Raw genomic sequence first — 17,880 nt, 5'->3', positions numbered from 1 at the left:
CAAAAAAGAAAAAAAAAAAAAAAAGGAGTCCCCATTGTGGCTCAGCAGGTTAAGGACCTGACATAGTTTCCGTGAGGATAGGGTTCGATCCCTGGCCTCTCTTGGTGAGTTAAGGGTCCCACATTGCTGCAAGCTGCAGCATGGTCGCCAGTGCAGCTTGGACCTGGTGTTGCCATGGCTGTGGCATAGGCCTCAGCTGCAGCTCTGATTCAGCCTCTAGCCCTGGCATTTCCATATGCTTCAGCATAGCCATTAAAAAAAAGGGAGGCGGGGACTTTTAAACATACACTTCTGCCGCTAGGAATTTACTCTAAGGAGATAATTGGACAAAGTTTCAAAGATGACTGTACAAGGACATTCATTGTAGCATTATTTATAATTTCAAAAATGGAAACAACTTAAATGCATAAATAAAAATAGGCATTTGGTTAAATGAGCCATAGGAAGCACACTTACAGAAATATTACGCAACGAATAACAACGATGTTGTAGAAGAATCTTCTACAAATGAGAAAATGTTCATAATAATAACGACCATTGTAAAATGCCGTCTGTGCAACAGTATATACAGAACACTATTTTTGTAAAACTGCATGTGACTGTGTGTGTGCATGTGTGTGTCTGATCGCTGGAGGGGAAAAAACAAAAACCCACTAAAAGAGCACACAGCAAGAGGCTAATTGTAGTTATCCTCACATGATGAGTATACAGGAAATAACTGGATTTTCATTATATTTTTCAGACCCTATTAAACATACATAAAGTCTTTGAAATCATAGAATAAAATAAAATAGGAGTCCCATTGTGGCTCAGCAGGTTAAGAACCAACATTGTGTCGGTGAGGATACAGGTTCAATCCCTGGCTTTGCTCAGTGGGTTCAGGATCCAGTGTTGTCTCAAGCTACAGTACAGTTTGCAGATGGGGCTCAGATCTGGTGTTGCCAAGGCTGTGGCATAGGCCTGCAGCTGCACCTCCCATGCAACCCCTAGCCCAGAAACTTCCACATGCTGCAGGTCCGTCCCTAAAAAAGAAAAAAATTAAATTAAATTAAAGAATTACTGGTGGTATAATTTCAGGTGACCTGAATGAGCCATGATAAATATTTGGGGGTAGAACCTTCCTATTTTTTCTAAAACCTAGTCCTATAATATAAACTTGGAAGAATAATTGTCAATACACAGAGGAATGTTTTTAATCTACATGTACATGTGGGCCAGTGTGCGAGCGTAAGTATAAGAAAACACATCTTCAGTACATAACATACATATTCATGGGTCTCTCCACCCCTTCCACCCCCCATTCAGGCAACAAAGATTTTTTTCCTCCGTAATGTCTCCTAGCAGCCAAACACAGGCACTGCTAATGAATATTAATTGACCTAACATCTTGTGGTGATGAAACTGCACATTTCCCTGTCTCATCTGGTTGCTAGGGAACCGTGTGAGACAGCTACGGGGCCCTGGGACCTGGACCTGGTAAGTGCAGGGCAGGGTTAAACCACACATCAGAAATACTCCGCCTGATTAATTGTGTATGTCAGCAACGGGTGTGTGTGTGTGTGTGTGTGTGTGTGTGTGTGTGTGTGTGTGTGTGTGTGTGTGTGTGTGTTTCTGTCAAAGAAACAAGAAACAAATAAATATCAAGAGGCAATTTGGCAGCGTGCAGGCCAGCCGGCGGAGATGGGGGCAGCTCCCTGACATACCGCAGCTCCCTCCTCAGGCATCTGGAACCTTCCTTTCTTCTTGAGTCCCCTTCCTAGGGATCCACTGGCACCACTCTTCCTCCTTCAGGGTCTGGAGTGGAGCCCCGAGGTTGGCGCTGGAGGCCACACCTGGGAAGGGGAAGGAGGGAGTGTGGTAGTTGGTGTAATTACCCTGAAATTGTAGGCATCGTTTCCCATCATCCCAGGGATCACAGCGGATGCTGATGAGTGAACCTGGCCTGTCTGCAGGTTCCCTTCTGCACCTGCCTTTGGCTCTTCTCTCCCTGTCCCTGTCCCTCTTCCCTTCTGCCCCCTCCCATAGAAGAGAACATCTCCTTATTAGGGCGAATCCCTAGTCCGGCTCCCTCATCCCCTTGCGCTGCACACAAAGCACAGTTCGTAGCTTTCTGGAAGACAAGCCTCACGGAGACTCCTCGCACCCCCACCTCTCCTACTTCTCTTTCTTCCTCTTTGTAGTCTTACCCTTGGAAGTATGTCCTTTGCACCAATCTTCCTGAGAAGTCCTTGTCCGTGGGTCCCTTCCTGTGACATGACTGTATGACCAAGGCCTATTTCTCTATTCCATTTGGCAGGCTCCCTGCAGGGAGGGTTGGGCTCTGGGCTCGGCATCAGCAGGCTTGGCCGGGAAACAGAAGGGTGAGTCCTGCTCCCTTGGACGTGAGAGGAAGTGAGGCTGGGGATGCTGGGTTTCATCCGGTTTTAACTCAAGTACCTGAAATCAAATACAGCATGGGGATTAATTTGCTTCCGAAGACTGTCCTGCAGCCCATATCCATTCACAGTTATTTATAACATGTCCATATAAAAATTATGTTCTTTCTTTATTTGTATTTCCATCCATTTACCCCATTAACACACATTAATTGATCACTTACTCACTGTCCAGAATTTTCGAGGAGCCCTGAGTGGATTCAGTGGTGAATTGAAACAAATATAGTCCCAGTGGTCACAGAGCTTAAAATACTACGAGGAATTCAAAAAAAAAAAAAAAAAAGGAATCAGAGTCCCAAAACCGACCAGTATCCATGAGGATGCGCGTTCCATCCCTGGCCTCGCTCAGTGGGTTAAGGATCTGGCGTTGCTGCGAGCTGTGGCATAGGTCACAGCTCAGCTCGGGTCCCACGCTACTGTGGCTGTGGTGTAGCCCAGCAGCTATAGCTCGGACTCAACCCCTAGCCTGGACTCAACCCCTAGCCTGGGAACTTCTATATGCTGCAGGTGCAGCCCTAAAAAGACAAAAAGAAATAAGTAAATTAATTTTAAAAAGGCATCAAATCATCCCCCATATAATGTAAAATCCCAGGCGTGGTGAGTGTGACAAGGAGAGGTGTGTAGAACTCTGGGGACAGGGGCTGCTCACCTGCTCTTGGGGACCAGGGAAGAGCCTGAGGACTTTGATTCCATGTCTCGGGAAACACTAACCTCACAGCCACTGTCGCCCCTGACTTCACCAGCGTGAAGCAGCACCTGTTTCCTCCTCCTGGGTGCAGAGGAGGTTGTGAGGTTGGGGGGGGAGAAGCTCTTGGCTCATCTAAACTGGGGAGAAAAATAAACTCACTTGTCTTCCTTCTTTCCTTCTCTTTCTTCTTCCCTCTGTATTTGAAAATGTTTGAGTTGTCACAAAGATCCCAAAAGAAACTCCATGTCTTGAAACACTTTTCCCAGAATGGATCCTGGTGGTGTCAGGCTTCTTTATGGGTGAAGGGTACTGGGAACAGAGGTGGAGGTGTGGGTGGCAGATGAAAGAAGCCAAGACATAGAAGGGCTCTGTCCTCAATGGAGAAGGGTAGAGAGGCACCCCGAAGAATGGAGGGACAATTCCAGGGCAAGAATCAGAGAGACACGGAGATGGACAAACCAGGAAGAGGCTGGATGCAAGTGGCACAGGGGAGACCAGGGAGAAACACTGCAGGAGAACTCTGGACAGTAGGGTGGGCAGAGCAGCTGCTGCCTACTACAAAATCTTTTTTTTATTTTTAGGGCCACACCCAGGGCATATGGAAGTTCCCAGGCGAGGAGTCACACTGGAACTGCAGCTGCAGGCCACAACCACAGCCACAGCAACATGGGATCCAAGCCGCATCTGCAACCTACACCACAGCGCATGGCAACGCCAGATCCCCGACCCATGGAGCGAGGTCAGGGATTCTCACAAACACTATGGCAGGTTCTTCATCTGCTGAGCCACAATGGGAACTCCTCTACTACAAAATCTTAAGGACAATTTATATTTATTTCCCAAATACCATGGAGAGCAGATTTGGGAGGAAGAGTTGAATCCACTTTAAGGTTAGTTTGGAAAAGCAGAAGCTGCTTCCTGTCGCAGCAGGATAACCTCCGCATTGGAAGGGCTCCAAACGGGTCCTTCAGTCTCCATCAGGAATCCTCTCTCCTGTTTTTCCAGATAGACACCTAGCTGCTGCTGGAGCCCAAGGAGCGCTTCTAACACTGAGGATGTTTCTCCTTCAATACGAATCAGTCTACCTGTGACTGACAGCCAGCCCCGGGGCGTGGTCTTCGCTGGGAAGCTGCATAGACTAGATTGGTCCCTCCTCATGTGAGAGCCCATCAGATGATCTTCTGTTGCGAATCAGGGTTCTCATTCATTCTCGAATGCATTCCACCTCCAGAGGCTCCCTGCGAGCCCGCGATGCCACACGTGGTGACTGGGCTGCGGCAAGACAGCTGCAAAGAAAGCCAGCCTTGGCCTCAGCAGCCCAGAGTCTCCTGGGGGAGACAGAGAGTGTGCGGACAGTGGCGACACGGACAGGAGAGGGTGGAAACTGAGAGAAGGGCCCGTCCTTCCAGAGCACTTTTAGACTCCACGGCACAAATACACGTATACAAATGAACATATTTGCAAAGCAGAAACAGACTCACGGGCTTTGAAAACAAACGTAGGGTTCCCAAAGGGGACAATCTGGGGAGGAGGGGACTCAGGGTTTGGTAATGACTGGCCAATGGGGACCTGCTGTATAGCACAGGACACTCTACCCAATGTTCTGTGATCACCTATGTAGGAAAGGAATCTGAGAGAGAATGGCTGTGTGTATACATATGATCGAATCCCTTGGTTGCACAGCAGAAATTTTCACAAAATCATAAATCAACTATACTTCAATAAAACTTTAAAAAATGAAAAAAAATCCACTAAAGTGAAGCTGGCTGTATTTTTTGAAGATACTTTTAAGGTATAAAGTTCTAGCAGTAGCCTCTCCATCCCAGGCCATGATCCAGAAGGGACCACAGGAATTGTGAACAAGGAGGTCCAGCAGGCTGGATTGAGGAATACAACGCGATGCGTAGATGCTGCCGTCTAGGTCCAGCCACCCCCAACACAGCCCATCAGAGGCAGCTGTTACCTCAAGAGATCAACTCTCCAAAGAAGCGTTAGGAAGGAGGGAGGGAAAACAGCTCCCTGCATCTCTGGTCATGTCAACAAGGAAGACAGCATCTCTGCAGTCTGCATCTTGGATTCCCTGGTCCCTCAGAACCTTTGGTTCTTTGCGTTCTACCAGGCTCCACAGAGCAGAACATAATAGCTGGGAGGTTTTGATGCTAGAGATTTTTTTGGGCTCTGAATTAGTTCTTTCTTGGGTCTACCTCAGGAATTGGGGGCACAAGCTTCTTGGCTTCCAGAACACAGAACTGGGAGAGAGCAAAATAAGAACACCCAGAATCTGAACATGGTTAGACACAGGTTTACTAAGCTCTTACCAAGCGATTCGAGCCTCCCTCAGCTGGTCCCCCTGGCAGCATTCTGAGGGCCCTGTGCCTTCAACCTTGAGGAGGAGGCTCTTGGGTGCTGTAGGCAGCAATAGTGCTGAGCACGGGCCAGTCTGGCATCTGCAGAGACCCACTGTTCAGGGAGGCTAGACCACTGCCCACAACCATTGCTGCCCTTTGCTGTCTTCAAAGTCAGAATCTGGGACAACGCAACCCTCAAACATTTCTGTTAATTCCATTATTTGCCTTGACTAGGAATAAACCATTAATCACAGAGTTCTGGAACTAAAGTGGTTTTGAGATGGCATATTGTCTTGCCCCTATCTCCCTTCCAAGCCATCTTCCACAGCGGAGGAGCCGTCCCCCACAAGATTAAACACAAACAAATGTCGGAATGGAAAACGGTGTGGCCACTCGGCAAAGCAGTTGGGCAGCTCCTCCCAGCGACAGAGTTTTGACCCATCAATTACATTCCGAGACAACTACCCAAGAGAAATGAAAACATATGTCCACAGAAAAACTCGCGCCCAAATGTTCACAGCAACATTCCTCATAAAGGCCAAAAAAGAAAGCCACCCAAATATCCATCATCTGATGAATGGATAAACAAAACACGGTATATCTACCCAAATAATGGAATATTATCCGTCCAAAATAGGAATGAAGTACAGATACACGCTACAACGTAGAGAACCCTTGGAAACAGGAGGGGGAGCAAAAGAATTCAGACACAAAAGACCACACGTTGTAGGATTGCATCTACATGAAATGTCCAGAAGAGGCGAATCTCTAAGGAAAGAAAACAGAGGCCTGGTCACCTATGACTGGGAGGCAGGGAAAGTGGAAGTGGGGCATGGGGTAAAGGTAACAGGGACAAGTGTTCTTTGGGGGATGATAAAATACTCTAAAATTGGATGATGGTGATGACCGTACAAGTCTATAAACTAAAAACCATTGACCTGCATACGTTCAACAGGTTGACATTATGGTATGTAAATTATATATCAATAAAATTGTGGGGGGGGGGAGGAAGAGGAGAAGGAAGAGAAGAAAGGGCAAATTTTAAAGCTACAGAGGAAAGTTTTCTGATGCCAATAGTCATACACTCTGGTCCTCACACTATGAGGACCTCACACACACACACTATGGTCCTGCATGCCTCCAGGAGAGTGTGTGTGTGTGTGTGTGTGTGTGTGTGTGTGTGTACTTCCTAGGCTCAGACAGGAGGACTCCTAGTATAGTAGACTGTTATTCTGGTGGCCGCCAATAAGCCATGCCTCCTTGTCATCACACCCTCTTGGTGTAACCCTCTCCCCCAAGAACGCTGGGCTCGGCCATTGACTTGCTTTGGTCAGCTGAACAATAGCAAGCATGACTCAAAGAGAGGGACTCAGCGCTTGCTCATGGAGGCTTGTCCCCTTGAAACGCTCTCACTTGGGTTCCTGAGCCACTGTGAGAAGAGGTCCAGCAACACAGGAACACGTCATGAGAGAGCAAGAGAAAGAATACCCCAGCCAGCCCCCAACAACACCAGTTACCCCAGCTGAGGGTGAAGCTGCAGAGTGAAAAATTCATCTTGGATGGTCCAGCCCCAGCAGCCATTAACCAAAGAACCATCCAGTGAAACCCAGCCCTGAGTGCAGAATCAAGAAAAATAAAGCCTTTTTATCGTGTAAGCTATTGCATTTTGCAGTGGTTATTTATGCAATAAATACTGAATCACCCTGAAAGATCGGCTGGCCTCCACCCTGTCACTCACCGATTTGATGACAGACCTCACTCTGATGCCCTTGAATTCTGATGGATCCAAGGAGAATCACAATTTTAATATGTGTACAACGTACCATTTGTCACTGTTGTTTAGTGCAATTTAACACAATATTTATCTGATTGGCATATCAGTTACTTCACATCACTGAGGACTGGCTGTACCAGCATTCTGTACTTGGCAATAAGAAGATTGATTATGGTTATTATACTAATGGCTGGATAAATGAATTTCATCAGGAAAGTTGTTTTGAAGCTGCAGTGACAGGCCTTGTATGTTTACTCATAGAACGCTATGCGGCGTACTGAATGCCAGTCCCAGAAGATGCTGGGACTAGGATGCTGGGGCTGGCGAGACCCACCTGCAGTGAGGGATAAAGTGCCACCAAGAGGCAGAAATACTCTTGTAAACCTTTCCACTAGAGTTTTATCCCTTGTGCCATTGATGGGACCATCTTAGCAAGCAAAGTGTTTTGGAAGAAAGGTCATCTATCTCCACTGCCGTCCAAAAGACGACAGGAGTGGGAACTTCCAGAAGCATGTGACTTTCATATCCGCCCCGAGGCATCTGTTTGCCAGTCCTATGATGGCTGCAGCCATTGTGTCTGTTTCGAAAATATTAGCTGTACACGTGTTTTCCTCTGTAATGAAACATTTCGACAGTTAAGACTATGCCAAATAAAGCGTTTTATTTGGAGTCTATTTGAAGGGTTGGAATTGAGATGTATATATATTGAGACATATATATTTATATACCTGGAAAATCTGATATATTTCTACAACTGGAAAATCTGGAGCCCAGAGCAATGTTTTCTCTCCATAGCAGGTCCTCGTCACCCAATTCAATTAATTGCCTCATTTCCCACTTTATTTTATCACAGTTACAGTTTTGTACCTGAAGCACAGAGTCTCCATAGGAGGGGGGTCATTTCTGTGCTAAATAAAAGGCTTGTTTCACATAGTCGGAGGAACTGCCAGTCCTCTCTGGACCCAGCTTCTCGGTGGCCTCATTAGACTCCCTGAGACCTTCCCAGACCTTTACGACTGAAGAGAGAAAATGAGATTTGCTGGATGGTTCTGAGCAGTGGCCGAGATCTCACCATAACACAACATTAATGAAATTCACCTCTGGAGCCCTTTAATTGCTCCTCGTAGCACTTCCCTTATAATCAATGTTCTTCCATCCCCACTGCAATTTTCTTGTTTTGAAAAATAACAGTGTGACATATGCTTCTATTAGAAGACAGAGGACTGGCCACGCTTCTTAGCACCAAGTAGACCAGCCCCACCTGAAAATGCTCACCCACCAGCGGTCCCCAACGGAAAGGACATAGCAGCTGAGAGGGAGTCTCTGTAATTGCGCCGCGTAATGAGAGGGAACCGAAACAGAGCTTCTATTAATAATGACACAGTAATTGGAGGTCACCCAGAGAGAGCTCTGGGACACTCAACATTCGCATTAGCACAAAAGCCATTGTAGATCTTTCTGGAGGACTTACGTGGGCAATAGCGAGGTTGTTTATCAGACGTACCTGGTACCAGTGGAACATTCCTCCACCCTAGAGTAAACTGGGCCAGCCTAAGGCATTTCGTGGTGAGAGAAAGGTTTTTGATTGGAGTCAGGGGGTAATTGCACACCTAAACAGTTGCACACCTAAACAGATGCCATGAACTCTAGAGCCAATGTTTCGGCACGCTCTCCTATACAAAGCATGTTCAAGTAGCAACCTGCTAAGGAACTGGGAGCACTACCTCCCAGCCAAGGGTGGAACTCCCCCCCTCCCTGGGGGGAAGGTGGGAGGAAGGGGGCCCAATTTCAGAAGTCTAGGAAGTGTGTCCAATTCGGTATCTGAGTCTCATCGATCCCGTTTGAATAAAAAGAAACCCAGCTCTTTCCCTCTTCCCACCCCTATCCCCTGGGCTGGACTGAGAGAAATTCATTATTGTTTAATGAGTCAATATCAAATTCTAACAAAAAGATAATTTTTTTTAAATCCCATTGTGTGGATGGCTCATTATAACATCCAGATAACTCTTGAGTATATTAAAAGTGTTCATTGCCATAAATTACAGCAGTATCAAAATAGATTTCCTTTGCAAAGGAGCTTCCATTAATATGATTTATATTACCACCCCAGAATGAGATTTGCACAGGGATAATGCGGAGGTGATGTTATTAACACCTCGTCTGGGTCAGATTTTTAGGCTTCTTTAAGGATCCAGGGTGAGAAGACATCCTTCCAACTAAGGGTTTGGCTGTAGGTGGGGCTCTGCACACAGCAGGCTTATTCTCGAAGCTTCCTGGCTCCACTGCTATCTCAGATTCTGCCCCTCCAGCCCCCCGCCGTGAGCCTACCCAAACTCCAGAAATGAGAAACAAGACAGTCCCAACACCTTCACAAAGGAAAACTGGAATTCAGACCTAACCACATGTGAGTTTCAAGGAGTTTAAGATCAAGGGCTGTGTCTCTTGGGCTTCCAGTACCAACTATGGCCTTGGCCATGGAAGATCCTGGATAAACTTTCTAAAATAAACGAAGTGACTAAATGAAAATATAAGGTCTTATTTATACTTGCATTAAACCAGGTGGTAAGTGGCACCTCCACATCAGGGACTCTACTGGGCTGAACAGTGTTCCCCCCAAAATCCATGCCCAAGTAGGACCTGAGAATGTGAATTTATTCAGAAATAGGGCCTTCATAGATGTAATCACATTAGGCCATGCTGGATGAAAGTGGGCCCTAAATCCAATCTGACTGATGTCTGTGTAACAAGAGGACTGCTTGGGCACAGAGACACACGTGGTGGAGAGGCCATGTGACAATGGAGGCTGAGATTAGCGTGAGCCCTCCATAAGCCAAAGATCGCCAAGCTCTCACCATAACACAACATTACTGCAATTCACCTTCGGAGCCCTTTAATTGCTCCTGGTAGCACTTCATAACCAGCAGAAGCTGGACATGAGGAAGGATTCTGGCCAGAATCTTCAGAGGCAGCGTGTCCCTGTCAACATTTTGATTTTGGACATTCAGCTCCAGAATTGTGAAAGAAGAAATTTCTATTGTTTGAGATCACCCACCTTGGTGCCCTTTGTAACAGAAGCCACAGAAAAAAAATACAGGGACCCCCGCCTCTTGCCGGGTAAGGTATTTGATGTCTCCCTCGGGGTGTACAGGCAGTGCCTTGGAGAGCTTGATGAGAAAGCAGAGACAAGGGTGGACCATCTTCTAAGAGGCTGGGGTGTGAAGATGGTTGACCCCATCTGCTGGTGCTGGCCTCATCTCTTTTCTCTCAGTCAACAGAAAGAAGGAAAGAGTCACAAGTCACCCAGGCTGATGCACCAAACATTCTTGCTTCACAGTCTTGGACCTCAACCACCCCCACGGCCTTTACCTCTACCACGCACCAGCCTCCACAGCCCTCATTCTATGTGTCCCATCTAAACACCTTGTTTTTTTAATGGCTACACCTGCAGCATTTGGAAGTCCCTGGGCCAGGGACTGAATCCAAGCCACAGCTGTGACCTCTGCTGCAGCTACAGCAACACCAGATCCTTTGACCCACTGCACTGAGCTCCTCAGAGACCCGAGCCACAGCACTCAGATTCTTAACCCACTGCACCACATCGGAGACTCTTCATCTAAAAATCTTAAAGCCTAATATCCCTCCTCTGTCCCCAGCCTCCCACCCTGACAGCCATCTCACTCTAGTAACCATATGCATTCATTCATTTGGTCAATCAATCAATCTAGAATCATGCACCAACACAATTCAGATGACCTGGCACAAATGTGGTCCCTTTGGAGGTCACCCTGCTGGTGTGCATTGCCATCTGTCCTCCCGGGGGTCATGAGCAAGGCTGTCTCATGTAACTTTCTAGAATGATGGAAAAGGTCCGTGTCTGTACTGTGCAATACTGCAGCCACTAGTCACTAGTGTAACTAAGAGACTGAATTTTTAATCACATTTTATTTGAATTTGAATTAATTTACATGGTTATTATATGTGGCTCATGGCTACCATAAGTAGACCGTGCGGGGCTAGAAGAAAAATTTTAATCAGACAAAAACACACAGACACAAAGAGCCCCAGAGACATCACACACACACTCTCACACACACCTCCCAAGGATGAACATTAATTCTTAGAGTCTAAGAAGGAAAAGCAACCTTACCCGACTGTGCCATAATTTGCAAGGCCATCTCAGCCCACAATACAGTTAATAACTTACGACACTATGCAGATCAGTATTAGTCTAATTCCTCTCCCCAGTCCCCAAACTCCTTTCAAATTGCACCCCTTTGGGCCACTGAGAATAAAAAACAGACCTATTACTGAACCTCCCACTCCTTAATGGCTGTTCCTTTAGCTACATAAAGACCCTGCTGATGATGTGAAATCGCCATTTACCAGGGCTTGATTAAGTTAAGTTCTTAAACAAGGTACCATTCTTTTTCCCAATCTGGGGGAAGGAGAATTGGAGGAGAGGCAACTCTTCCTCCAGTTACTGTGACTCCACTGATAATCCCCTCAGCAGCCTCTCCCTCTCTAGAGCTTTCCCCTCGGTGGCATAAAGTGGTGGGTTTGAATCTCACCTGTGCTATTTTCCTGGCTCTGCTATTTTCCTCCCACCTCTGTTGCTCACAGGCATTCGACCCTGCGTCCGTTCTATGAGCATCACGACATGGGTCAAATGCACACTACCGTGCACGGTAAACGGAGGAAAGAATATGAAATGTCTGCTCAACATTCCTATTTCTCTCTCTCTCTCTCCTTCTTTTCTGAGTAGGTCTTCTTCAGAAGAAATCTGCATCCTCCCTGTGAATTGATATTGAGAAGGTGGAAGTCACCATCCATAAAACACAGGCAGGAAGCAACGGCCCCATGCTCGCTTGTTGAGGACACAATAAAAGTACTGAACCTAGATGCTTACAACTATACAAATGGCTGATGTTTTCCATGGAACCCAGATATCGCTAAGGGAAGGAGGATGGTCTGGGGAGAGTCCTGAGTGTGATTGGCTCTGATCACAGCAGTGAAAGCATTAAGGCATGGTGTTGGACCTATACAGACTTCTTGATTTGAGGGCAGTCTGGCAGAAAGATTGTCAGCTTCTGTCTCAACACAGGCTGGCCTCTGGTCCTGAAGTAAGCACAGGGCTTGTTTCTCTGACTTGAATCATGGCCGAGGGAGCCTTTTAAGATTTTTCTCATCTCAGGGCAGCTCTCTGTAGAGCCCTGTTTGATCAATAATAAAGCAGCTACCCAGCCACTCTGGCTGAGCACAAAATGGAGTTTGATTTTCAGAGAGATGCCAACACAGAAGACGATTCCTAAGGGCACTCAGCTAAATGCAGATTCAGGGTCAAGTTCTGGCCCTGCTGACACTTCAGCTAAGTTCCCTGATGGGAGCATGAGTGACTGTGGCCATGAAAATATGCCTGAGTTGCCTGCCAGTGATTCCACCCTTCACTTGGTTTGTCCCCTGCAATGATGGTGGGGTCTCTGAACTTTCTGCCTATGCACGGGGCACATTTAGACCAAGGCTGTGCTCAGGAGTGCCCCTTTGCCATCCCCCATTGTCTCCTTCACCCTCCCTCACTCCCTATCCCTAACTCAAGAGAATATTTCTTTAAAAATCACATGTACATACACCCCTATGTTCATACCAGCACCATTCACAAGAGCCAAGACATGGAAACAACCAAAAAGTCCATCAACAGAGGAATGGAATAAGAAGATGTGGTACATATATACAGTGGAATACTACTCAGCCATAAAAAAGAATTAAATAATGCCATTTGCAGCAACAGGCATGCAACCAGAGATTCTTATGCTAAGTGAAGTAAGTCAGAAAGAGAAAAACAAATACAATAAGATTATCACTTATATGTGGAATCTAAAATATGGCACAAATGAACCTATCTACAAAACAGAAACAGACTCACAGATATTGAGGACAGACTTGTGGTATCCAAGGGGAGGGGGAGGGAGTGGGTTAGACAGAGAGTTTGGGTTAATAGATACAAATTATTACATTTAGAATGGATAAGCAATGAGGTCCTACTGTACAGCACAAGGAACTATATCTAGAAGATGATGGAAGACAATATAGGAAAGGGAATGGGTGTGTGTGTGTGAGAGAGAGAGAGAGAGAGACTGGGTTACTTTGCTGTACCGCAGAAATTGCAAATGGTAAATCAACTATACTTTAAAAAATAAATAATTTTTTTCTTTAAAAAAGTCACAAAACAATTGCATTTTCAATGCTTATGAAAACTAAATAACAAAAATGCCAGACTATACTTGCTCCTTTTTTAAATGCCTATTAATTCACTCAACAGATATTTACTGAGATTACCAAATGCCAGAATCTGTATCAGACCTGGGGGTATAAGAGGGAGACAGACATCAAAATAAGACTTTGCAATGTTAAAATAGATGCTGGGCAGTGAAATGTGAACTTTGGGTCACACAGACATGGGTGTGAAGGCCAGCATTCCAGGTCACTGGTCTCCTGGTTCCCCCTTCCTATCCCATTGGCTATTCTCTTTTTGTATTTTTTTGGGGGGGGTTCCTCCCCATTTTCCTCATCTGGAAGCAGAGAAGGGGCCTCAAGCTGCAGCCTTCTGTCTTCCATCTATGCTCACTCCTCAGGTGATCTCTGAGGTTTTAGATATTATCTCTAGGTTTTGACTCTCATTTGTTCCTTGAGTGCTGAGAAATTTATTTCTCGTGCCCTGACCTGTTCTCAAAACTCCAGACTCATTTAACAAATTGCCCCCATGCCATCTCCTCTTGGTCTCCTTGTCTACTGGAGATCTCACGTTCAACAGCTCCCTGCCTGCTCCCCTCATCTTCCCATCTCAGCTGATGGCAACTGCATCCTTCTGATTTCTCAGGGCAAAATGCTTGCAGTCATCCTTGACTCCTGCCCCCTCCCACACCCCACATCCAATCCATCAGCAAATCCTTTTAGTTCTGCCTCCAAGACCTAGCCATCACTGCTATGGCCCTCGCCTAAGGCTGCACTGTCTCTCTCCCAGATTATTGTAATAACTTTGTAATGGGGCTCTCTGCTTATAGACCTGTCTGCCTGCTTTATACTCAATAAGTGTCCAGACTTATCCTTTTAAGACCCAGATAGATAATATCACTGCTCTGCTCAATCCCTCAAATGGCTTCCCATTGATCTGAAGAAATGACCCAGACTCTCACTTCTGCACCCCACCAAGCTCCAGCCGTGCTCCAGTCACACTGCCTTCCTGCCCCAAACCTGAACATGCTGTGTATGCTCCCGTAGGAGCTTCTCTTCCCCCAGGTATCTTCAGGGCTCTCGCTCCCACCATCTTCTAGTTTCTGCTAAATGTCAGTGAGATCCTCGCCTCACTACCCTCTAAACCAGCACCCCCACCGCCGCCACCACCATGTGCTCTCTGTACCCTTCCTGGGCCTTGTTTTGCTGCACAGCACCAATCCTTGTAGCACAGCCAGACTGGGTTTCTTCTTTGTTTATTGTCTTTTTTCCCCTCGTTAATTCCATAAGATGAGCTTCTTCATTTGTTACCCAAGACGGTACTCCCAGAACCTAGAAGAGGCCATCAGGCAGCCAGAGCGCAATAGAGGTCTGCTGAACAGATGAACAAGCAGAATAACTTTTATTTAATTGTAATAGAGAAGAATCTAAGAGGCCTGGGGTCCATATATGAGCAAAGCAGCCACAGGCAGCTCCTTCCACAGGGGCTGCCATGTTCTAGATCACATGTCCCTGTCACCCTGGCCACTGCCTATGGAGCCAGCAACCTGTGCTCCTGGGGAGGGCTTGTCCTGCCTCTTCCCACGGCAGCCCTGCCTCTTCCTGCCTCCCTCATCCCTGTTTCCCAGACAGTTGACATATCTGAACTAAGATAATACTGTCCAAGGGAGTTTGGGGTTGGTTGATGCAAACTATACATTTAGACTGTGTCCTGCAACCCATCACCATCAGCTGCGGCGCCCTGAGTGCGCCTCTCTTCTTCGATGCCCAGAAAAGCTTCCTTCTCCTTTCCCCTCAGATAGCCAAGAGTCTGCTGATTGGACAAGCTTGTGTCTGGCTCCTATATTCCTTGACTTTATTCTATCTCAGAGCTCCTCAGCCGCTCAGGGAAAGAGCCTGCCAAAGACCCATTCTCTCCTGTCTTCAAAACTATCTGGACATGCCTGAATACCAGGTGGACACCTACTTTCAGGCTGGGAACTTCTCCCAAATACTGGTATGGATGGGTATGGGCAGCAGAAAATCCAGCTCTGGCTCTGGCCTGGCAAGATGGTACCACGCTGCCATCTCACGACCCAAGAGGACCCTGGACCAGGCTTCTGACTCTACAACCACCAGACTGTGCCCTTTTAGCCAATTAATGAGCAACATTTAGCTTCTCTTTTTGCAAAGCTCATCATGGAGCACTCGTTGCTTAAAGGTCTCTGCTAGATGCTATAACAAGGGGAGAGGGGTGGGTTATGAGGCTGTGGTACTCTGCCCTCTGGGAGCTTGAAGTCTTATTTTGAAAAGAACATAAGAAATTTTTACCTGGGGAAGATGAAATAACATCATTTCCCACTGTTTAGACTGTGGTCTCAGAGATCCTCTGTTGCCTGTGTTAATGTTCTTGCTAAGACCATAACTGCTGCCAGTTGGAGGATCTAGGCATTGCCAGCACTTTCGGGGCAGATACTATGTGCTAAGCCACCCTCAAAAGTCCTCTCTGCTACTATCAGCTGCTCTTCTTAATTAATTCTGTTGTTTAACATCCATGCAATATTATCAGCATGTTTAGTTTTATTCCTAAATGCAGCCCTCAAGCCAGCAAGAGTAAGAAAAAGAAAACAAAATACCTAATTACCTTTAAACAGTTTTTCCATGACTTCTTCAGCCCTTGCAGCCCCCTCCTCCCTCTTGGTTACCGCCACCCTAGCACTCAGCTCTGATAAAGGGGAAAGAAAAAAAAGAAAAGAGAGAGGAGTTCCTGCTCTGGCACAGAGGAAATCAGACTAGTATCCATGAGGATGTGGGTTCTATCCCTGGCCTTGCTCAGTGGGTTAAGGATCTGGCGTTGCCGTGAGCTGTGGTGTAGGTCGCAGATGCAGCTCCGATCCTGCATTGCTGTGGCTGTGGCGTAGGCTGGCAGCTGTAGCTGCAATTCGACCCCTAGCCTGGGAACCTCCATATGCTGTGGTTTTGGCCCTAAAAAGCAAAAAATAAATAATAAAGAAAGAAAGAAAAGAAAAGAAAAGAGAGAAAGATCGCAACAAGAAGACAGACTCTTTGATTTACGCGTGGCTTGAAGAGATGCTGACTGAATTCCATTCACCAAGAGGCCAAGAGAATCAGGAAGAACTGAATGGTGCCAGCAGGGGTGCGCTGAGAAGAGGGAGCTACCCCAAGTTGCATATTCACAAGTTGATTGTTTTTTAGACACTTTTCAAATGTTGATAGAAAATTCAAAAAAGATTAAAACTACTTATATGATGTTATTTTGGATTTTCATGCTTCAGCTTCTACCTCCACCCCACATCACTGTCATTAACAGGTGGATGGAATACGCTCTAACACTGGTGTCCTTTTGCTGTAGCAAAGAGCCCTTACCAAGGAGCAAGTAATATGCCCAGGAAATATTCTAGTTTCTCAAAATGCATTGCAAAAGTCTTTTAAAAAAAATCTATACTCAATTCATTTTAGTGCTTTTGGTGTTGTTAAAAAATCGTACTAACCACCTCTCAGTTAGTTTTGGAGAACATAGAGAGTGACAGGAATTCTGAAATCAGCAAACAATAGCCATGCTGCTAAAGACTCAATCTGGTGGCTAACACAACAATCACGATGATAATAATAATGACTCTGCTAGGAAGTGTGCTCAGCTGCTAGAAACAGAGAGCAGACCATGGTGCCTTGAAGGCACATGGGTTTAATCGTGTAAAAGAAACGTGAGAGCTGGTACGGTGCCTCCCGAATCATCAAACACTCAGAAGAAGCCTTTTATCTTTCTATGCAGCCATCTTTGTTTCAGGATTTCCATTTTTAAGATCCCAATGTACCTACTGGTGTTCCAGCCATCATGTCCTCATTTCAAACAACACTGAGAAGGAAGGGGGAAAGGCACATGCCAGCTGTGTATCCCATATTTAAGGAGCTGTTCCAATCTACTGCTGTATTTATTTTCCCTATGAAACATTTTGCATCCCATCAACATTATATAAAGATTGAAATTTCTAGCATATTCCTCTTTACCAGAAAAGTCCCTATAGAAACTAATATTGTCTTTGCTGTTATTGGTTGCTCAATATCCAATCTCCAGCTTCTTCTGGAGGACCCCCTCTCACCCACTGTGAGTCATTCACTCTAGGACAGATCCTTGCTTTTCCCACTACAAAACCCATAGGGACAATATACTTCCCTCCCTGCCAGTTGCGAAAACATAAGACCCACATAGCCAACCATGGGGGTCAGACACTACTATTCAGTAGCTTTGGTCCTTGAGAAACAACACAAGAAAGAGGAATGGAGAGAAATGCATCACGAAGGCAGCAGCAGCATTTAGCAGTGGCATCCGATGGTGGCACAAAGTGTCCAGCAGCAAAGGTGGAAGTGTTCCAGCCAGACAAGTCCTGCTAAAAGCAGTTGCTGAGC

At 46.2% G+C, this 17,880-nt stretch overlaps 1 protein-coding gene across 1 annotated transcript in view; it reads right to left on the bottom strand.

Annotated features, from left to right (window-relative positions):
• Nucleotides 1-361: 361 nt before the first annotated feature.
• LOC102164325 (uncharacterized) overlaps nt 362-17,880 on the bottom strand; it is a 221,456-nt gene continuing 203,937 nt past the window's right edge. The window contains exons 10-12 of the transcript XR_014815262.1: nt 4,209-4,409; nt 2,187-2,436; nt 362-1,832 (exon numbers count right to left, since the gene is read on the bottom strand). The gene's annotated coding sequence lies outside the window, so the exon portion shown is untranslated. The remainder of the gene's footprint in view (nt 1,833-2,186; nt 2,437-4,208; nt 4,410-17,880) is intronic.

Source organism: Sus scrofa, chromosome 9 (assembly GCF_054392235.1).
Source record: "Sus scrofa isolate SSC_HxYL_T2T_F1_AM1 chromosome 9, Sscrofa_HxYL_maternal_Yorkshire_Landrace_v2.0, whole genome shotgun sequence".
Classification (NCBI taxonomy): domain Eukaryota; kingdom Metazoa; phylum Chordata; class Mammalia; order Artiodactyla; family Suidae; genus Sus; species Sus scrofa.
Note: the sequence above shows the minus strand (reverse complement) of the source record. Positions and strands in the feature narration are given on the sequence as shown.